The 24318-nt window shown below is 42.0% G+C and overlaps 1 long non-coding RNA gene across 1 annotated transcript; it reads left to right on the plus strand.

Annotated features, from left to right (window-relative positions):
- The first annotated feature begins 5107 nt into the window (after positions 1-5107).
- Positions 5108-14348, plus strand: LOC123185583 (uncharacterized). Its single transcript, XR_006493441.1, has 3 exons — positions 5108-5169; positions 13612-13681; positions 14308-14348. It is a non-coding gene; the product is annotated as an uncharacterized lncRNA (long non-coding RNA).
- Positions 14349-24318: the final 9970 nt, after the last annotated feature.

The following is a 24318-nucleotide window of genomic DNA, read 5'->3' on the forward strand; positions in this document are numbered from 1 at the left end:
TCTTCAACTAATGGCCTTAGGTACACATCAATGTCGTTACCGGGTTGCTTAGGGCCTTGGATGAGCACTGGCATCATAATGAACTTCCGCTTCATGCACAACCAAGGAGGAAGGTTATACAAACATAGAGTCATAGGCCAGGTGCTATGGTTGCTGCTCTGCTCCCCAAAAGGATTAATGCCATCTGCGCTTAGACCAAACCATACGTTCCTTGCGTCATCTGCAAACTCCTTCCCGTACTTTCTTTCGATTTTTCTCCACTGCGACCCATTAGCGGGTACTCTCAACTTTCCGTCTTTCTTACGTTCTTCTCTGTGCCATCGCATCGCCTTGGCATGCTCTTTGTTTTGGAACAAACATTTCAACCGTGGTATTATAGGAGCATACCACATCACCTTGGCAGGAATCTTCTTCCTGGGGCGCTCGCCCTCGACATCACCAGGGTCATCGCGGCTGATCTTATAGCGCAATGCACCGCATACCGGGCAAGCGTTCAAATCCTCGTACTCACCGCGGTAGAGGATGCAATCATTAGGGCATGCATGTATCTTCTGCACCTCTAACCCTAGAGGGCAGACAACCTTCTTTGCTTCGTACGTACTCTCGGGCAATTCGTTGTCCTTTGGAAGCATATCCTTTATCATTACCAGCAACTTTTCAAATCCCTTGTCAGATACACCATTCTCTGCCTTCCATTGCAGCAATTTCAGTGTGGTGCCCAGCTTTTTCTTGTCACCTACGCAATTCGGGTACAACAATTTTTTATGATCCTCTAACATGCGCTCCAACTTCTTCTTCTCCAAATCACTTGCACAGTTTCTCTTTGTATCGGCAATGGCCCGACCTAGATCATCAACGAGCTCATCCGATGCCTCTTCTTCAGCTTCTTCCCGCATTATCGGCTCAGCTTCTTCCCGCATTACCGGCTCAGCTTCTTCCCTCATTGTTGTATCATCGTATTCAGGGAACCCATGGCCAGGATAGCTGTCGTCGTCCTCTTCTTCTTCATTGTCTTCCATCATAACCCCTCTTTCTCCATGCTTGGTCCAAACATTATAATGGGGCATGAAATCGGACTCAAACAGGTGGACGTGAATGGTTCTTGACGTAGAGTAATTGTGACCATTCTTACAGCCAGCACATGGACAAGGCATAAAACCATCCGCTCGCTTGTTTGCCTCAGCCGCAAGCAGAAAAGTACGCACGCCATTAATGAACTCGGAAGAGCATCGATCATCGTACATCCATTGCCGGCTCATCTTCAATACACAGCACCGAAAACATCAAATTAATACAATACATAAAGTTCATTCATAAAGATCATACAACACTTAAATGCAACAAACAAATAACTCTCTAGCTAAAGAATTTAAATGCAACAACAAATGCGATCAAGATCGCAACTAAGGTAACAATTGATCCAACAACATAATGATACCAAGCCTCACTATGAATGGCATATTTTCTAATCTTTCTAATCTTCAAGCGCATTTTCTCCATCTTAATCTTGTGATCATCGATGACATCGGCAACATGCAACTCCAATTCCATCTTCTCCCCCTCAATTCTTTTCAATTTTTCCTTCAAATCCTCGTTTTCTCTTTCAACTAAATTTAACCTCTCGACAATAGGGTCGGTTGGAATTTCCGGTTCAACTACCTCCTACATACAAATATCTATGTCAACTTGATGGGCATAATTTGTCATAAACACGAAATGCAATGAATAGTTTTAAAAGAGAATATACCACATCCGAATCATAACCTGGACGAGGGCCGACGGGGATGGATATCAAAACCATGACACTATGTATAACAAACAACGTATGGGTAAGATAATTATACGAGTAACTATATATCCAAATCACACAAACATCAATTTTTTATATAAAACTTCATGAACAGGAGGCTCACCACAAGGTGGTGCCGGCGACGGGACGTTGCGAGCGATCGACGGTGGTTACGACGGAGATTTAGAAGATACTACGTAAACCACACCTACATATGCAAACTAAGTGTTATTTTTAACCTCTAAATGCATATAAATCAAATACTAGCACATATATATAATTCCTCCCAAATTACTAAACTAAAAAATCAATCACTATATAAAGCATTGCACGAGCTAATCTAGCAATGAGAGATGAAAGGAAAAAGTTGCTAACCTTTGTGATCATTTGAATGGATGGGGGCCTTCAAATCTTGACAAATTTTGGGCAAAATGTGTGATGAGCTTGAGAGGAAGAGGGAAAAGAACAGAGAGGAGAGGGGAAAGGGGAAGAACAGAGTGAGCTCGGGTGGACGAAGGGTCTATGTAGGACGACCTTTAATACCGGTTCATGATACGACCCGGTACTAAAGATGCTGGAGGGGCCCCGGACTGACAACATCCTGCCACCACTCACTTTAATACCGGTTCGTGGCACGAACCGGTGCTAAAGGTTCACCACGAACCGGTACTAATGAGAGCGGCCGGCTAGCCGTTGAAACCGGCACTAATGCACACATTAGTGCCGGCTCAAATTCAAACCGGCACTAATATGCTTCACGTTTGACCCTTTTTCTACTAGTGCTCATGTATACATCATTTGGTTCATGCACTGAGGGCCTAACAGATGGGACCCAGGAGGTTACCAAGACTGGTCGCAGTCATGTACATACGAGTCTCCAACAACCGTGCTAAGTACACATCATTTGGCTCATGTACTGACAGGCCGACATCGGAGACCCGGTTGTTACAAGTTTAGTCCCACTCGCGTGCATAAGAGCCTCCAACAACTGTGCCAAGATATGTATTTAATATGTAGGGATTCAAGAAAGGGAGTTATTGGCTTTCAAAGATCGAAAACACATGGAATCACTCAACACTTCTTTCTTCTTTTCGTGTCTTGAATCTCTGTTACCCAATGGCGAAGATTAATGGAGTGGAGTGAAATGGGATAGAGTGGTGTGGAGTGGCTTGCAAGAGTAGAATGACTTGTGATGGTAGGAGATGGTTGCAACTAGAGCGTGCATGGGAGGATATTTATAGAGAATCCATTCCGACAATGAAAAGATACACAAGCTTTGTTATTCGAGAAAAATACAGAGAGTTCAAACTTGGCCATTACTAATAAAATAAAATAAACTAGGTTCAGAAGCACTGGTGGTAAACCAGGGAAACTATTGAAATGGTTCAAATACATTTGAACAGTTAGGATAACATTCATGAACCAGATGAAATACAATAGTCAGAAATACCGATAGGTGGTTGAGTGGTGGTTCGAAACGAAAAAATGTAACACATTTTCTGTGAAGATAAAACGGCTTGAAAGTATCGGATAAAACCAGTTGCTAGGTAGTACCATAGTAAACAAACCGTTCTCAAAATGAGAATTCGTAGAAAAGAGTAAGTCACAGCTTGAAAGTACTAATAGAAAAGAAGCGGATGTACCGAGCTTATGTTGTGACCAACATAGAAGCAAACCGAGACAGCTCGGAAGTGCCGATGAAAAATAGTGTGCTTGAAAGTGTCCGAGCAAACAGAAAATATTTCAAAGTGGATTGGTTCGGCAGTTCTAGATCAAAAGAAGCGGTGGTTTCGAGTTGTTCAAGCTGGATTTGTTCTCCACATCCTCTAATTTTTGTTGGAGTGCAGTCCAAAACATTTTTGGAGAAAATCGTTTTGGAGAATCCACTGGAGTTGCTATTATGCTTGTTGCCACTAGTTGATCCCACCTCGCAGGGAGAGCTTAACGCAGTACTAGCACTGGATGATCAAATCAAACACGCTGGCACACATTACACACGTCACCGATGACTGGTCTGCCCATCTTTCTTCCCCGGTAGTACTAGTTTTTCCTTGCGGCCTGGCCGTGCACCTGGCAGTATTGTCCGTAGGTGCATGAATTCATATCTAGCATCTTTTGGGGGCGATGCGGAATCGTAGACAAAAGGCACAGACTGACTGAAATGTCAAAAAGAGCCTGTCAAGCTCGGCTTGCATGGCCCTACGCCGATCACTGATGTTGAAAGATCCTCAAAGATCCTTGATTTTACGTTGCCATACCCGTGAGCTTGCGACGCTCCAACATGCATGAGCGGCGAGGTCTCCTCCAAGTACCGGACCGGTCGAATCGAATTAGGTCAAGCAAGAACTACATCAGATTGATTCGGTGGAGATGCTTCGTGTACTAATTTTGGGTAGTATTTGGTGGCAGGGCATCGGACCGATGTTCCCTGATGCGAAAACAATCGATCATGGTCCCGTCACCTGTAAACTTGGGGTGTCCCAGCAGCGCTCCTTCATTTTACCATGCATGCATGTGGCCTCTCTGATGAGCGTACGTGCTATACCCATGACCCATCTGAAAGGCATTCATTTTACCATGCATGCATGTGGCCTCTCTGATGAGCGTACGTGCTATACCCATGACCCATCTGAAAGGCATCGCCTAAGATACATAGTGGGAGTAACCCAGCCTCCTTGGACTTTAGCGATTCCGGGCCGTCGGATCTGGCCCTTGATGCGTTCTCGTCCATCCGATCATGCCCCAGAAGGATCCCGTTCGTCGGATCGAACTGTAAAACTGTAGATCGAAACAGTATTCGCCGCGTGTCCACCGTGTGTAGTTTTGATCGCCCCCCGAGGGCATTCTTGGAATTTCGCTCTGAGGTAAAAGCCCTGCCGTCTCCTTCTCCTGTCGCAAACCTAGCCGCCGCATTGTTCCTCTCCAGCTCTCTCTCCCTCTCTCGACACTGCCCATCGTAGCACGCCGCCTACAGCCGCCGCCGTGCTCCTATCCACTTCTCCCCTTTCATCTCCTGCCGCCGAGATCGTTGCCGTCGCGCTGCTCTCCCGTCGAGCTCGCCCCTCGCCGTTGCTGGGAGGAGACGGTTGACCGTCTGATGGTATCGACGCCGACGAGTTCGGTGGGCACCGGTTCCTTCTACACCGTCACCGGCGCCGCCTCCTCGTGAGATCCCCACCATGGTGAGCTCCCCCACCCCCCCCCTTCCCACCCCGCCCTTCCCCCCTACTCGCCCCTTTGCTTCGCACGGTTTCGGCCCCTCTGACCGCGGATTTCCGATCTAAGCTACTGTTAGCGCACGCGTGACGATGGTACTCTGTGGTGATGTAGGATCTGTGGTGATGTAGAAGGGCAGCAGGGCAGCAGCCTCAACGCCACAGGTCTTCCTCCTCTCCCCTTCTCTGCTTCATGTTCTATTACGTCAAACTTGAGCATGTAGGTACTATTTAGATGTGCACTAGTGCAGAACCGGGCAATAGCACCGGTTCGTAAGGGCCTTTAGTGCCGGTTCGGTAACTGACACTAAATTGTAGGCACTAAAGCCCCCCCCCCCTTTAGTACCGGTTCAGCACGAACCGGTGCTAAAGGGCAACCACGTGGCACGAGCCAACTCCGTGGGCGCGTAGGACATTAGTACCGGTTGGTAACACCAACCGGTACTAAATGTTTTGGTGTGTTTTGGTTTTATTTTTTATTTTAACTTTAATTTTGTGTTTTCAATTTAATTTAGTGATTGTTTTACATTATAATGAGTTGTTAAATCATTAGGTGATTAGTTTGATTGGATGCATGTGGATCCTAGCTAAGTCATCAAGTATATGTCATATCCATATTATATATACTTGATCACCTACTTAAGTGATCGAGGTAATATGGATATGGCATATACTTGATCACTTAGCTAGAATCCATCCAGTTGAAACTAATATGCAATTTCTTTCATAAATGATATAATAACTCATCATCATCATCATATTAATTAATATAAAAACTCTTGCATCATATATATCATCACCAACGGTTTTCATAGCAAAGATATCATCGAGTTCAACATGGTAATGATATTATAAGCGTTCATAACACCACAAAAGCAAATCACTCTTTGAGATTAAGTTCAGGACGAAGAACACGGACATGAGAGGACAAGTACTAAGAGCATGAACTAGCTAATTAATCACTCCTGTTGCTCTCTCTCAGGTAAAATAGTATAGAACATGTATAGCTTTGCTGATTCATCATATTAGAGCATGCAGATGAACCTGTCTCCTAATCGTGGGTTGCGCTTCTGATTGCTGCCCCCTAGTACTTCTCTGTGATCGTTCACAATTTTGCTCCAGTCTTTTACTATTAAGCATTCCTCGCTATTAGAAATCCTAAATGAACTAAAGTGCATTGTAGGATATCTTGGCCGTAAGCTAACAATATTCATGGTACCTTTAGTCTCGATCCAATCAGGCACAACATTCATCGGGAGTCCCTGTTGAAGAACATCATATAGTAACATACTTAGCAATGAAGTTTAGCTTAAAAAATAATATATGCAAAAGATGCACTGAGGAGAAATAGTAGAAATCTTACCATCTTTTTTAAATATATGTGACCGTAGTTCAGTACGAACACTATTGGTCGCACGTTTTGAGTACTAACATTTCTAAGTGCAGGAAAGAAAATTGTCTTGACAGCATCAAGATCCTCAATCCATGAAACATAATGACTTGTCTCCTCGCAGTTTAGTTCAGCCCCGGGACAGTGGACGGTCATGTCTACCAAGCGCCGGACATGTTTGCTTGATTGGAAGTAAGCTATCAATATAAATTGAGATCTATTAATTATTCAACTGGTTCAAATAATCTAATATTGAAGACATAAATATGGTTGAGAAACTCACATAATGGTAGAACTGGAGGCGTCTGCACATCGACCCAGATCTCTCTATTACCTTCAATATCATCTTCCGGACGAATATCAAAGGTGATAACAATATCAGGCTCAAATGCATAAGCCTTGCATACTGCTTGCCAAGTTTTGCATTAAAAATAGGTGTATGTATCTGCATTGTATAATTTGACGTTGAAGGTATAACCATGCTCGGTCTTCAAGTAAACTCTTTTTACCTCCATAGTTTCGTTAGGACTGAAACATATCTTATCCAATATAAAAATTCTTGCATGGCAGGGGATAGGCTAGTAGAATAGTGAAAAATTAAAATTAAAAGGTGAAGCAAATGAAGCATAAGTCATGCTTAATTACGAAAAAAGACTTGTCGTTGTGACTTACTGTATCCACTTCGAAGTTCTCATCCAGCTTGATGCTGAAGCGTCTATCATCAACTAGAAAATTTCTGCCACACAGGCCGCGCTAGTCTTCGCAGTATTCGTACATAATGAAATCGTGTTCGTCGTCAGACGACATTCCTATGTTCATAGGTGAAACATTAAACACTTATTAGTTCTATTAATTCAACTAATTCTGTTAATTCAACTAGTTCAACTAATTAATTGAACTAATTCAACTAAGCACTTACGAAGAATATACCTAATTAATTGAACTAATTCAACTAACTAGTTCAACTAATTAATTCAACTAAACTACTTCTATTAATTTTCTTACTAAAAATAAGGTAGCTAGTTCTATATAATAAAATGTTAATTAGATAATGAAATCTCATATAACTAAATTAAATATATATCTAACATATATGTTCATATATAGGTGAAACATTAAACACTTACTAGTTCTATTAATTCAACTAAATAAACTAGTTCTATTAATTCAACTAAGCATTTACTAAAAATAAACTAGTTCTATTAATTTCTTACTAAAATAAAGTACGTAGTTCTATATAGTAATATTTTGATTAGATCATCAAATCTCATATACCTAAATTTTCTTACTAAAAATAAACTTGTTCTATTAATTTTCATATTAAAAATAAACTAGTTATATTAATTCAACTAGTTCAAATCTCATATATATACCTAATTAATATCTAGCTATACTAATTCAACTAGTTCAACTTGTTCTAATTCATGTAAAATATATTTGACATTAATATTTAACATTTTTTCCATATAATTCATCTAACATTAACATTCTAACATTATTATCTACGTAATTTATCTAACATTAATCTAAACAACAGAAAATAGAAAATAAGTACAAACAATGTGTGTGTATGTGTGTGTATGTGTGGTGTGTGTGTCTCTCTCTGTGTGTGTGTGTGTGTACGACCGGGGGGCAGCGACATACGGGCGACGGCGGGGGACGACGGGTACGGGCGCGGTGGGCGAGAGGCGGCGGCGACGGGCCGGGCGGTGACGGTGACGACAGGTGGCGGGCATGACGGCGGTGACGGCGACGACGGGTGGCATGGGCGACGGCGATGACGGCGACAACGGGCGGCGGGGGCGGCGAGGGCAGCGCGTGATGGGGCGACCGGCGCGGCGAAGAAGTCGGATCGAGAAGAACTACTGGTGGTCGATAAAACTGATTTTTTCGTAGGTTCCATATACATAGGAGGGATCTTTAGTGCCGGTTGGAGCCACCAACCGGTACTAAAAGCCAATTTTTGCCAGGCCAAGGAGCAGGAAACGGCCCCTTTAGTACCGGTTCGTGCCACCAACCGGTACTAAAGGTTATGCGCTGCCACCGGCGTTGCACAATGTTTAGTCCCACTCGCCAAGCGAAGGGCAGCCGCACTGGTTTATAAACCCAGCCGCGGCTGCTCGTTTGAGCTTCTCTATATAGCAGGCTTCTGGGCCTAATTAACTAGGGCGTGCTGCCCTGTGAGCCTGCTGGCCCTTCTGGCCCTGCATTTGCACACCCTAGGTCTGGCAGGCCCACTGGGCAGCGCGCCAACAAATTTTTATATAGTTTTTTCTTTTCTGCATTATTTATTTTCTTCTATTTATTTTTGAGTAGTTTTTCATATAGTTTTTTTTCTTTTCTACATTATTTATTTTCGTTTATTTATTTTTGAGTAATTTTTTTGTATAGTTTTTTTATTTTCTGCATTATTTCTTTTCTTCTATTTATTTTCTTCTATTTCCAGTTTGTACACGAAGTGCGTCCAGTTTTTGCCGTGACCCTCTCTACTCTTTCGCACATGCTATGTGGGTGAAATGATGATACCATGCCGAGTTTCAACATTTTCAGGATTCATTTTGTAGTGATTTTCAATTTCACGGTCATTTAGCTCTCTAAACAATTAGGTAAATGATCGAAAAACAACAAATGATGTTAGAACATGTTGGAAATTGATGACATCGCTTTGAATGCTGCATACTGAACACAAAAGAAGTCCGGAGTTCAAATAAGTTTAAAAAACATTAAACTGGCCGTGTAACAGATGAGTTCTCGTCCGAAACCCTGATACTCCGAAAGAGTTTGTCCAGTTTGTACATGAAGTGCGTCCAGTTTTTGCCGTGACCCTCTCTACTCTTTCGCACATGCTATGAGGGTGATATGATGATACCATGCCAAGTTTCAACATTTTCAGGATTCATTTTGTAGTGATTTTCAATTTCACGGTCATTTAGCTCTCTAAACAATTAGGTAAATGATCAAAAAACAACAAATGATGTTAGAACATGTTGGAAATTGATGACGTCGCTTTGAATGCTGCATATTGAACACAAAAGAAGTCCGGAGTTCAAATAAGTTTAAAAAACATTGAAGTGGCCGTGTAACAGATGAGTTCTCGTCCGAAACCCTGATACTCCGAAAGAGTTTGTCCAGTTTGTACACAAAGTGCGTCCAGTTTTTGCCGTGACCCTCTCTACTCTTTTGCGCATGCTATGCGGGTGATATGATGATACCATGCCAAGTTTCAACATTTTCAGGATTCATTTTGTAGTGATTTTCAATTTGACGGTCATTTAGCTCTCTAAACAATTAGGTAAATGACCCAAAAACAACAAATGATGTCAGAACAGGTTGGAAATTGATGACGTCGCTTTGAATGCTGCATACTGAACACAAAAGAAGTCCGGAGTTCAAATAAGTTAAAAAACATTGAAGTGGCCGTGTAACAGATGAGTTCTCGTCCGAAACCCTGATACTCCGAAAGAGTTTGTCCAGTTTGTACACAAAGTGCGTCCAGTTTTTGCCGTGACCCTCTCTACTCTTTCGCGCATGCTATGTGATGTCTACTACGCAACCTTCTTCTTGTAGACGTTGTTGGGCCTGCAAGTGCACAGGTTTGTAGGACAGTAGCAAATTTCCCTCAAGTGGATGACCTAAGGTTTATCAATCCGTAGGAGGCGTAGGATGAAGATGGTCTCTCTCAAGCAACCCTGCAACCAAATAACAAAGAGTCTCTTGTATCCCCAACACACCCAATACAATGGTAAATTGTATAGGTGCACTAGTTCGGCGAAGAGATGGTGATACAAGTGCAAAATAGATGGTAGATAAAGGTATTTGTAATCTGAAATAATAAAAACAGCAAGGTAGCAAGTGGTAAAAGTGAGTGTAAATGGTATTGCAATGTGTGGAAACAAGGCCTAGGGTTCATACTTTCACTAGTGCAAGTTCTCTCAACAATAATAACATAGATAGATCATATAACGAGCCCTCAACATGCAACAAAGAGTCACTCCGAAGCCACTAATAGCGGAGAACAAACGTAGAGATTATGGTAGGGTACAAAACCACCTCAAAGTTATTCTTTCAAATCAATCCGTTGGGCTATTCCTATAAGTGTCACAAACAACCCTGGAGTTTTCACTAGAATAACACCTTAAGATACAAATCAACCAAAACCCTAATGTCACCTAGATACTCCATTGTCACCTCAAGTATCCGTGGGCATGATTATACGATATGCATCACACAATCTCAGATTTATCCAACCAACATAAAAGTACTTCAAATAGTGCCCCAAAGTTTCTACCGGAGAATCAAGAACGTGTGCCAACCCCTATGTATAGGTTCATGGGCGGAACCCGCAAGTTGGTCACCAAAACATACATCAAGTGGCACGTGATATCCCATTGTCACCACAGATAAGCACGGCAAGACATACATCAAGTGTTCATAAAAGACTCAATCCGATAAGATAACTTCAAAGGGGAAACTCAATTCATCACAAGAGAGTAGAGGGGGAGAAGAAACATAAGATCCAACTACAATAGCAAAGCTCGGGATACATCAAGATCGTGCCATAGAGGAACACGAGAGAGAGATCAAACACATAGCTACTGGTACATACCCTCAGCCCCGAGGGAAAACTACTCCCTCCTCGTCATGGAGAGCGCCGGGATGATGAAGATGGCCACTGGTGATGGATCCCCCCTCCGGCAGGGTACCGGAAAGGGGTCCCGATTGGTTTTTCGTGGTTCTGGAGGCTTGCCGCGACGGAACTCCCAATCTATCTTCTGTTCTGGAAGTTTTAGGGTACGTAGGTATATATGGGTGGAGGGAGAACGTCGGTGGAGCTACGGGGGCCCCACGAGGCAGGGGGCGCGCCCCCTGGGCGCGCCCCCCACCCTCGTGAGCACCTCCCGTATCTTCTGACGTGGGGTCCAAGTCCATCAGGTGGGTTTCCTTCCAAAAATAACTTCTCCAGTTGATTTCATTCCGTTTTGACTCCGTCTGATATTCATTTTCCTCGAAACACTGAAATAGGCATAAAACAGCAAATCTAGGCTGGGCCTCTGGTTAATAGGTTAGTCCCAAAAGTAATATAAAAGTGGATAATAAAGCCCAATATTGCCTAAAACAATAGATAAAGTAGCATGGAGCAATCAAAAATTATAGATACGTTGGAGACGTATCACTATGCGGGTGATATGATGATACCATGCCAAGTTTCAACATTTTCAGGATTCATTTTGTAGTGATTTTCAATTTCACGGTCATTTAGCTCTCCAAACAATTAGGTAAATGACCGAAAAACAACAAATGATGTCAGAACATGTTGGAAATTGATGACGTTGCTTTGAATGCTGCATACTGAACACAAAAGAAGTCCAGAGTTCAAATAAGTTATTAAAAATAAAAAAGAGGTGCAATCCTGGTTAATTTGCTTCAAGCCTTTCGGAATAGTGTAGACTGCACTGCACATAGCTTAGTGCAATCTATGCTATTCTGCAAGGCTTGAAGCTAATCAACATGCAGGTGAGAATTGCAACTCTTCGTCATTGTCTGTGCACTCATGGCTTATGAACCGCTCACACTGCCTCTCTCTTGGCGAGGTGGGACTAAAAATCAGTTTACTAAGAAACTCTAGTACCGGTTCATGGCATGAACCGATACTAAAGGTCTTCGTGGGGGCCCCAGCCTGACCATAGCCTGACACAGCCTCATTAGTACCGGTTCTTGGCATGAACCGGTACTAAAGGTTGCCCACGAACCGGTACTAATGATGCCCGCCCGCCTAGCCGTTGGAACCGACACTAATGGTCACATTAGTGCCGGCTCAAATTCAAACCGGCAGTAATGTGCTTCACATTTGACCATTTTTCTACTAGTGGTGTAAATCTAGATTTATGTGGTAGAAATATGTTCTGAGAAGCTGCTCAGAGAATTTGCTTCATATACATACTAACCCTCTCCTAAATGATAAGTAGATGAGGCAGGTGACTTATCTCTGTTATTTTCCAGACCAATAGTATTTTAGTCAGCTTCAGGGTATGTTGACTATGAGAGTTAATGAAGATGATCGTTCTTTCTGTTGAGAGTACACAATCTGACTCATTTTAAAATAGCACCTTATCTTTATGAAAACACTATTTATAGTATGCTCACCTAATGAATCTATTAAACGATCTAAATACCACTGGTTCCCAGATTAGCTTGTGCCACCGTTGTTTTTTTACTTATCATGCCATTCTTATTTATGAGTCTGGCCTGGCACATTCTTCTTCCAAATATAGTATACCTATCTATAATACGAATACTGCATGTGCAGAACATATATATGTTGACTTCTCATGTATGTGATTACTTCTTTGGGCACATCTGTATGCGTGGAGCCTCATTTCTGCAGTTCCTTGGCACAATGTGATACTTTGCATTGTTAAGTATACTTAAATTTGATTCTGTAGATAGGGTTGCTACTTTATATTCTGGTAAAGAAGAGGATGGTGTTTTGGTCATGAGAAAATTCAAACCACCGTCAATCTTTTGTCTAAATGAATTTCACAAAGAGAAGAGCAAGGGCGAACCAGGATTTATTGGCAGCATGATATTGTAATTGACGCGGTTCCAATATTTCCAGGATTCCATGAACCATTATGTGATTATTTCCAGTTTTGCAGTGGAGTGAGAACTAGAATCTTTAGCGTGTTCCAATATTTAATGCATATGTATCTTGTGATTGTGGAAATAAAAACTTAATAACCTTTGACCGCGACTACCAAAGCTCAATGACAAATTGATAACATATCTTTTGTTGGGTGGATGTGGTCTCCTTTATTTCACTAATATAACTGAGCTTTAGAGAAGGCTGTTTTATGCCATTTGATTTCCCTTTTCATTATTTAAAGGAGGAGGTGATATTAGATTATTGTTATGGTAGGTGTAATCTTTTTTTCTTCGATGGTATTATACATTATGAGTATGGAGTTGTTTCATTCCAAGTACAGAAGAAATTGAGTCTGTCTTGAATCTGTGTTGAATTGTTTAAATTTGTTGTCTTTTTGTATCTTCCACTCTTATTATACATTGTATCTTCCTTTTTCATGACCCAAAAATAGCTGAGAAAGCATGGCATGACATCATTTGTTTTCCATCCTAGGCTCATTTCCAGGCCTGCTATTATTCTTTTTTGTCCTTCCTAAACTGTATCCTTTCTTTACCGTTCTCCTTTTCTTATGCAGGTAACCGCTGAGGATGTTTAAAAAGGACACCACCAATAGCAGAGCACTCTATTGCTGCAATTATATGCAGGTACAAAATCAATGCTAACTTTGGGGTCTCCCTTTATGGCCTTTCCTGTGATCATAAGAGCTACAAAGAGATGCATTTGGTTTTAGGTCTGTATGATTTTATGTATTTATATTTATCCAATGAAAAAGCACTTTGCTTGCTTTAGTAGATAAGAAAACTCTCTATTTATATTATGATATATGTACATATATTATTTAAATGATGCACTAAGAACTGCTTGGGTAGCAATCGTCGAGGGGGTATTTACTTCTATATTGTCTGGATCGTGTTTACACAATTTTCTTGGTTGTAAAAGATCTACTGTTTTATATCGACCATACATACAATGTTTACTTAGGGAATTCCAAGTCTGGAAGAAATTATTGATAAAATGTGTGTACATTATCCTCGTGTGTATGTACACTATAGTAAGTGTTTGGTTGTAATAAAATGTGAAACATTAATTGTTCCTTTATTCAATTACGGTCTTATTCGTTGTTCCTTTATTCAATGACAGTTTTATCGTGTTCCTGGTTATGCTGCTCATGCAGTATATAATTATATGTATCATATTTTATACTCTGCTGCCTATTGTTATGCTATTCTCTGATGTATGCTTACATGTTTCTTGCTTCTTATTTGTCTAGCGTGTGTGTATGATGTTGTTGGGTTGTTGAAATGGCCCGTGGTCCAGTTGCGGCTCATGCTCATGGCACGGTCGAGGCTGGTGTTGGGTTGGTAGGTGGTCGTGGCCGTGGCCGTGGGCGTTCTACTGGTCGTCGTGGACGAGGCACTGGCCGTGGAGGTTCTAATATAGGGCGTGACCCTGTTTCTAATCATGTCACTGCTTGCCGGGTGCCCGACGCTGGAGCTGAGCCTCTTGACAGGCGTAGGGGTGTGAGTCGGCGGGTGCCTGCTGCTGGAGCTGAGCCTATCGCTAGGCGTGGGCGTGGCGCTCGGCAGGTGCCTGCCGCTGGGCGTGGCGCCATGCCTCGGCCAAGTGGTAGGGGTGTTCGTGGCCATGTCCCTGGTCGTGGTGCTGATTCTGGGAATGCAGCCGCTGCTGTTGTCCCTGGTCAGGCTGCTGGTCCTAGGTTCACCGTCGCTCCTAGGCGTGTGGTGGTCCCTGGGATTGCTAGACGTTACGTGCCACATCAGCCTATTGGGTGTCCTCCTCGAAGCTGTACAAGTATGTGTGTGTCCATTGTTCTTCTTTTATATTTTGTCTCCTAGGGATTGATGATAATTATTTCGTTACTGTGCTGTTTGTGACGTGGTTAGGTGATGGCTGGTTCCCTTTTCTGAGCTCGACCGTGGCTGTGGTAAATCGCAGAAAACTGAAAATGTGCGTTGAGTTTCGGCGCGCTCGATATGAAGGTGCATGAAAGTTCTTCGTTTGTTGGTAGTTGTTGTTGTTGGCCGTGTGGTGTCTTACTTGGTTCTACATGTCCTGTTAAGAACATGTCGTTGATGGGCCTTTGCCGAAGGATTGGCATGGTTTTTCGGTTTATGTGAGTTTGGAGGTGACTGGGGTAGACCGCAACAGACGGAAAAGACGGAAAGTGTCGATTAAATTGCGACGTCCTGGATGCGAAGGTGCACGAGATTTCATGGTTTGTTGTTAGTTGTTCCTATTTGCCGTATGTTCTCTTATTTGGTTTTACATGCCTTGTCAGAGATTGTTGTCCAAGGGCCTGTGCCGAAGGATTGGCAAGGTTTCTCGGTCAAGTTTGCCGAGTCCCTTAAAGGTACTTATTAACAAGACCTTTGTTGTTTTGGTTATGTGATTATTGTCTTCCTTTTACCCTTGGTTTGTGGCTGATAGTTTTGCCGTTAGCTTGCTATGCAGATAGGTCGTACTACGGCCCTCCGGATTTCTTGTGCCAATACTGTGGTGCCTCCTTTTGGTTTGCTGAGTGTTCAAAGTCCAGGTCATCCTGGACACAACGTAAGATGGTTTATAATTTCTGTTGTAAAGGCGCTAAGCTATATATTCCCCCCTTTAAGGATCCCCCGGCCTATCTCCGTGAGCTCCTTCGATTCAATGGTACTTCTCGTGCTAAAAAATTCATCCGGACTATACGTGAGTACAACTGTATGTTTGCTTTCACTTCGATGGGTGCTACTATTGAACGCTCGTTTGGTGGCAGCCGTGGACCTAAGATTTTTAAGATCAGTGGTCAAGTGTCTCATCGTATTGGTTCGTTGGTGCCTAGCGGTGATGATACACCTAAGTTTGCTGAGTTGTATATACATGACCCAGCTAATGAGATTAGACATAGGATGAATGCCTTAAATCCAGATGACAAGCCTACTGGGGGTGTGGATGAGAGTATTGTGGTTGGTCTTAGAGACATGCTTAATGAGTTTAACCCATTGGTACAGACCTTTCGGGAGGCGAGTAAGATGATAGAGGATCGTGGTGATGAACCCATCGAGGATATCTCGATTCGTATTATTGGACCTTCGGAGGGTGATAGTCCACAGTTTAGTTTGCCTACAACCACTGGGCTTGCTGCTTTAGTTGTCGGTGGTGGCTTCACGTTAGAGGCATCTTCTCGGGATATTGTTGTTTGCAGTCATTCCAACGGTTTGCAGCAGATATCTTCTCTGAACACTGCATTCATGCCTCTGCAATACCCATTGCTTTTCCCTTATGGAGAGAGAGGGTTCCAGGTGGATGTTCCTCACTTGATTGTTCCTGAAGAAGATGATGACGATGGACCTATAGATCCTAATCCTGCACCTGGAAGTCCGACCGTTGAGGCATCCTCTTCATACCCTTCTGGGGGTGGTGATGCTTCAACAAATAGTCGGAATAGGATGACCATGCAGGATTACTATCGTTTTATGTGCCTTACAAGGGTGATCAGCCCAATCCATATATATGTTATGGTCTCCTCTCCTCCCAATCGGTTGTTGATGCACGTGCGTGCATCGATGAAAGTAGACTGTGGTATATCATAAGAAATCAGGACATGCTTAGATCAGAGCACATGCAGGGTATTACTGATGCGGTAGGTGATGGGTGTGTTGATGGTGATGCTCTTGGGAAGAGGACCATTGTACCTTCCAGTCACATAGGCGGTCGTCGTTACTTCCATGAAAATTTCCATGATGGCCTTGCCGTTTGTTGGGTGCACGGTGCGCCTGACATATTTACCACTTTCACTTGCAATTCCAAGTGGCCTGAGATCACAAGTGCATTGGAACCAGGTCAGACGCCTTCTGATAGGGCGGATATTGTTGTTAGGGTCTATCACATGAAGCTCATCGAGTACTTGGACGAGATTAAGTCAGGCCGGGCTTTTGGCCCCATTACGGCTGGTATTGTGAATGTTGTGCTCTATGTGTGGCTATTTTTAATGATGTTTTACTTCTATTGGCTGGTCTGTCTAATTTTTTATGTCCTTTTTTCAGTGTTGTATACCGTTGAGTTCCAGAAGCGGGGACTGCCTCACACGCATATACTTGTCTGGCAGAGAGGGGGTAGCGGTGAGATTGGTGTTGAATATATTAATTCATTAATATCTGCTGAAATACCTGATGCATTGCTTGATCCTCTAGGATATGCTTTAGTTTCTGAGTTTATGATGCACGGTCCATGTGGTGAAATGAACGATAAATGTGTCTGCATGAAAAAGGGTGTTTGTTCTAAATATTTCCCAAAAGATTTTAGAGATACCACTGTCATTGATGATAATGGGTTTGCCTTATATCGACGTCATGACGACGGTCGAAGGGTCTATAAAAATGGTCATTACCTTGACAATAGGCATGTTGTTCCTTATAATATGGCAATGCTCAAGAAATTTCAGGGACATATAAATGTAGAGTGGTGTAATAAGACACAGGTGATGAAATATCTCTTTAAGCATGTCACCAAAGGTGCTGACTACTCTAAGGTCATGTTAGAAAGGCTAAAAAAATTGACTAAATCTGGTTGTCGTACAGTAGATGAGGTTCAGGAGTATCTGATATGTCGGTATATATGTGAGTATGATGCATTGTGGCGCATATTTGAGTTTGAAATACACTTTAAAATGCCGTCGGTTCAAAGGCTGACCGTTCATATGCCTGGCATGAATATGTCTACTATCGTGCTGGTGCTGACCTCACGAAAATTGTTGATTCTGACTTCTTGCGAAAGACTATGCTTACCGAATGGTTTGTTGGGAATGAGATGTTCGAAGATGCTCGTTCATTAACTTATTGCGATTTTCCAACTGCTTGGACCTGGGACGCTAAAAGTAGGTCATGGCATCCAAGGGGTGGAGGTGAAAAGATTGGCCTCATGTATTATGTACATCCTTTGAGTGGTGAGTTGTATTACTTGCGCATGCTTTTGATGATTGTTAAGGGGGCTAGGTCTTTCGAAGATCTTCGAACATATGATGGTCGTCTTTATCACACCTTTAAAGAGGCTTGTGCCGCGCGCGGTTTGTTAGGAGATGATAACGAGTGGTACATAGCGTTTGATGAAGCGGTTGTTTGGGGGTTTGGGCATCGACTTAGACAGCTATTTGTGACTATGCTCATGCATTGTTCTATCAAGGATGAGATGGGGTTCTTTGAACGTTACTGCGCTAGCATGTACAATGATATCCAACATGGGTTGCGTCGTGCCCTAGGTAATCTAAACTATGTTGTTCCTCCTGAAAGATTGGGAAATATGCTTCTTGATGAGTTGGCTGACATTTTCTTGAAACGTGGTTCTGATATAAGAAGTTTTAACTTGCCGTCTCGCTCTGGAGAAGGTGAGCAGTCTGATGATAATCGTCTAATTCGTGAGGAACTGTCTTATGATGCATGTGCTCTGTCTAAACAGTCCTTGGTTATGTTTGATAGTTTAAATGAGGACCAATTGGTTGCTTATAAGACGATTGTAGAGTGTGTGCAGGCGGGGAGACCAGGCTTTTTTTTGTCTCTGGGTACGGTGGTACTGGGAAGACATACCTGTGGAGTGCAATATGTGCTTTCCTTAGGGGCAAGAGGAAGATAGTGCTTACTGTTGCGTCGTCGGGTATTGCGTCGCTGTTGTTGCCCGGTGGGAGGACTGCTCATTCTCGCTTTAAGATACCTATTCTTCTTGAAGATAATACACAGTGTGATATTAAAAGAGGCTCTAAGCTTTGTAAGTTGTTGATGGTATCTTCGCTTGTTATTTGGGACGAGGCGCTGATGACACACAGGAAATGCTTTGAGGTTGTAGATAGAACTTTGCGTGATGTCCTCTTTGTGGCTAATCCAGATCTTGCTGATATTCCGTTCGGTGGAGTAGTGATGGTCTTGGGTGGTGACCTTAGACAAATCTTACCGGTCATTGAGGGAGGTACTAGGCCTCAGATCATTGATGCGGCAATCACGAATTCTCCGCTATGGCATTCTGTCCAAAAATTGTCGCTTTCTATTAACATGCGCTTGGGTGTGCATGGTGCGGATACCCAGGCGCAGAAGGATGTTGCCTTATTTAGCATATGGGTGCTGGATCTTGGGGAAGGGAAGTTGCCTGTCACAAGGCGAGGCGATGAGGTTGAGGCTTCTTGGATACAGATACCGGACGACCTCTTGGTTTGTACGTCTACTGATCCAATAGCTGCTATTGTTTCTTCTGACTATGGTGATTTTTTGCATAACTACCTGAACACTGGTTACTTGCAAGAGAGAGCCATTTTAGCCCCTACCAATGACCATGCTGAGGATATTAATGATCATATTCTTGCATTGGTTCCTACTGATAGCAGAGACTATTTGAGTGCTGATTCTATTGATGATTCTTCGGATTCTGTTAGGGACAAAGATGTTTACTATCCAGTCGAGTACCTGAATGCAACTAAAATTATAAATTTCCCAAATCATAGGCTGACTCTTGAGGTTGGTGTTTCGATTATGCTTCTAAGAAACCTGAGCCAGGCAAATGGTTTGTCTAATGGTACATGACTAATTGTAAAAGAATTAGGTGATCGGCTTATCGAAGCTGTCATTATGACTGGCTCACATGTGGGTGATACTGTTTATATCCCCAGGATTGAATTATTGGCAAAGAAGGGAAATGCACCCTTTGTGCTTAGACGTCGCCAGTTTCCTGTTCGTGTGTGCTATGTCGTGACAATTAATAAGAGCTAGGGGCAGACCCTGTCTGCTGTTGGTATATATCTTAAGGGTCCTGATTTTACTCACGGGCAGTTGTATGTGGCAGTGTCTCGTGTTACGTCGAGGGCTTCTTTGAAAATCCTTATATTAGATGCTGATGGCAAATGCGGCTCTGAGACCAAGAACATTGTTTTCCCTGAGGTATTCCGGGCCGCGGGGATGACTTAGGTTTGTGTATGATGGTAGTCTTCATTTTGGTAGGTTTTGGCATGCTTTTGTGAGTTGGGTGATATTTTGGGTGGCGACATATAGTGTGGGCTGAATAAATATGTCATCCCATGCGATGGGGGTGATATTTTGAATGTTCGCGTGTACTGGGATTGGCTTTATTCCACGGTTTGGTTTATGTCATAGAGATTTACTGAGTTTAATGGTGAAGTTGTGTTTTGGTGCTGATACTTTTGTTGTAGATGGCGATGACTGATCTGCAGGCTCTTCTTGTGGGGAACAAGAACCTGACCATCCGTGTGTATGTTTCGCGTCTGTAGCAGCATTGTGGATCCACTGATAATGGTCCTATCAAACACATTGACATGGTCCTTTTGGATGTGCAGGTACATGGCTTCTCTAGACTCCGTGCCCTATGTTGTTTGTAATTTTCTCCTGCCTTTTCTGCTTGGTAATTGATGTTTGTTGTTTCTTGGCAGGTCTAACATCTATGCTGAGATTGGGGAGAAGCTCTTGCCTAAGTTCAATTGAGACAACCACATCCATGTTGTTTCTTGGCATGGGAAACCACATCTATGCTGATATTGGTGAGAAGCACATGCTAATACCCTTTTTTGTGACTTGCATTGATACTTTTCTTATTTGACCCCACCAAAATATATCTCAATGCAGCTATTCTCTAATCTAAACATGGATGACTTTCAACAGCCTCTTAGTTTTCATGCATTTAGCAAGAGAATCCTACTTTGTTACTTGGTTTGATAAAATAACCACAGCAAAGATGTGTAGCTTTCATGTCTTGCTCAATGTGTTCTATAATGATGAAAGCCTCTTTTATTTACCAGGCTCCTGGGCTCCTTTATAGGTATCTTGCTGTGAAGCTTGTGGTTGGCATGCATTTCAAGGTCTGATATCCTATAACTGTATCTTCTAGCATGCAACCATTTTTGAGGGACTCAAGTTTGAACTGACCGATTTTTTCTAGCATTCAATTGTTATGAGGGTGGAGTTGGAGAAGGTGGGGCGTTAGAGCAGAGCCTATTGCAGCGTCCACGACCTCCTCAGGCATGGCCAATCCCGACAGGTTGACCAGGTTGCGGGGTTTGGTTAGCAGTGTGTGTGGCCAGTGGTTGGAGCACACTGAAGTGGAGGAGCAGTGTTGTTGTCGACCATGGATTCAGGTAGTTTCTGATCTTCTCTCTTGTTGTGGTGGTCCGGCAGGTTACTGTTTAAATGATGCATTGGTCGCAGTTGGTGCCGTGCTTGCATGTCTGCTATAATGCCTCTGCTACAACATGACATATGTTAATGTAGTGTTTATTAAGGTTTGGTCGGCATGCTGAATAAGTCCAATATCCATCTGTCTATGTTTCTATACCTTATGGCTTACGTGATTAAACACGGGTTTATCAGTGTGTAGCAGATCCTGAGAGTTCTGTCAGGATAGGGAGAGACACTAAGGCAAAAGGCAAATGTACATGCTCCTTATTACTTATCATAAATATTTTCCTGGGAGTTCATTTTCATTGTTTCTCATCTGAAATTAGATTCATAATGATGCCATTCCTACATCTCATTTTGTATCGGTTATCTTCTGATATTATGAGTCTTGGGGATTATAAGTGCCATTAAACTGTTCACTCTTATGAGTGATCATGAGATGCATGTACTGTTTGCCATAAGGTTCTTGCAACGTTTCCTATAGCTAGATGGAGGTGCCAAAATAATTGAAGTTAACATGTTTTATATTAGAAAGAATTTTATTAAACCAAATGTATTTTGCCATCCTTGTAGTTGGACTAATATCAAAGCAATTTCCGTTAAAAATTTCCTAACCACCAGACTATTATCCAAGCATTTTTTGACACAAGGTTGAATCTTAAATGGTGGATGGTTGATAATTTGTCCAGGTTGAGATCAGCCACTGATGACACGAGTCTTCTACCCTGCTCCTGTGAAGGTAATCGAAGGCCTGCGCCTCCCATCATGATATCCTCTCTCAGCTTGCACCTCTTCATGTGTGCTTCTCCTCCCAGTTTATTCTTACCACTGTTTGGGTTGTTTGGTTCAGGTTTCTTTTTCTAAAATTAAATCAAGTCTCAAGGAATGAGATGGAAGCGTTGTTCAGGCTCTATCAGAAGGTGAACCGCTCTATCAATGACGATGAACTCATCCAATTGGTACCTCCAAACAACTTACTTCCTATATGTTCTTGGGATCAAGTAATGTGATGTTGGTTTACTAAATTTGTGTTCCTGACAGCTAATAAGACCATCCTTTCCGTTTTCAGCACTTTATTGGTAACAATTTTACCATCCGAGGATACATCCAAATTACAGGTTGTGCTATTTGTTATCTTCTCTTTTTATTCTGGATGCATGTTTATGATATCCCTTTTTATTCCTATTCGTTGCATACCTTATTTATTAGAAGGTCTAATTGCAAGTATTTGCAAGATCAAATTGTTATGCAAAATTTTCTTTGCGGTGTGCATGAATTGCCCCTCCTGTACAAATTTTATGTCTATGAAATCTTTTTAGGAGCTGCTAGACATGGCTTCTTTTTAGGAGCACATGCTTGTTGATACGCTATTTTCATCTAAATTCCGTAAAGAATGGCATGGAATATTTTGCTTGGGTTCATTCGAAAACGCCCTCGCCCAGCATGGTTTAAGTTAACATATTCTGTACAAGTAAATGGTTAACATAGTGTGTACCTGCCTCTTGGGTGATTTTGTGAGTTGTGATAGATTGCTCCAGATGATGCATCCTCTACAAATTTCTAGGATTCAAGGTCCCCTGACCCTGGCCAAGGACTATGTTCGGTAGAATATTTGTTGCTAATTGAATTGTAATTTGTGCTAGGTGAATGGTAATGGAATACTCCTTTCATTCAGAAATAATGGTCATAGTTTTGACCTCAAACTACGTCAGTTATTTCTGAACGGAGGGAATACTTATGTTACAAGTAGAATATCACTGACCGCGTGAAGTTCAAAAATTTGTAGTCTTATACAAATAGAAATAATATATGATCTGACCTCATTTCTTAATCCTACGGTATCGCTGCATTAGTTTACGAGCTGTTACACACATACATGGCTTGAAGTTTTGGGATAAATGGGACAAACATAGGGTTGCAGATTGTCAATCCAAGTTTTCTCCACAAATCAATTTGACACTAATCCTTAGAAAAAAGATATTTCTGTTGCATAGATTGCGTTGTATAGGTTGTTGACTTGATTGACATCACTCCAGTTTTACGGTGGCACAAAAAATAATTTAATTCGGTTACTTGCAACTGCAACTCTTTCTCATCACACATAATGTTAACCTTACAGAGCTAAGGTGGTTATAGTTAGAAACCTCTACATGGATTGATTTAGGGTTTCAAAATAGTGTGAACTGTAAAACGTCTTATATTTTAGGACAGTGGTAGTAGTTAACATGATTGTTTCAGATTCTGCCATGGAAGCATTTTATCCCTTTTGCAACTTTTGTTACACTAAATTAGTACCGACTGATAATATTTCTTCTCTATATATTTTATGTTACATGATTAGAACGAAAAGAAGAAACTACAGCATCACATAACTGTAGCAAAGAAGGTAATGCATGAGATGGAACAGGGTCGTATTATGGAAGGTTAGCTCTGAATTAATGTTCATCATATGTGCTATGTACTAATGATTGTCTTCAGGGATTATTCCATTCAAATCGTACTCTCATGCTACCTCATTACCTTATTATGTTACAACTTTGATGAAAAATCCATTGTTGGTATTTGGAGTGCAGACTGTAGAATTAGGATCCTTTGACATCTATTTACTACTTTGAATTAATTATTATTCGATGACCATATAAATACACATTTCCAGATAATATATATTAGTTTGTCTATTCAATGGTGTCATTTTCCATTTTTATAGGCATTAAGATCTCCCTGTTATTTTTGTTCTAAGGATGCACTTCAGTATTATGTAACTATGCTGATTTTACTGTCAGCATAAATAATAAATGAGTTAAGATTTCTGCTACATAACTTTACACCGTAACAAACCTGGAGACTTCTAACTGGAAGACACAATTTTCATTTTTGAAGCGAAGAACAGAATCCCTGATGTTCCACGGAGTGTTTTCAGTTAAAGGTAAAAAAGGAAAAAGGAAGTCTGGAGCTCTCTTGGCTGTACAACAAAGAGGGGTTACTTCACATACTCATCAGCAGTGAGGCTAATATCATCTCTAATCAAGTGAAAAAGCGAGGGCGCAGCCTTAGTTTTCTGTTGGAAGACTTCTATTTCTCTCATTCCAGAGGTGCTAGCATGTGCAAGCAGTGAC

The sequence above is a fragment of the Triticum aestivum genome, chromosome 2A, assembly GCF_018294505.1.
Source record: "Triticum aestivum cultivar Chinese Spring chromosome 2A, IWGSC CS RefSeq v2.1, whole genome shotgun sequence".
In the NCBI taxonomy this organism is placed as follows: Eukaryota; Viridiplantae; Streptophyta; class Magnoliopsida; order Poales; family Poaceae; genus Triticum; species Triticum aestivum.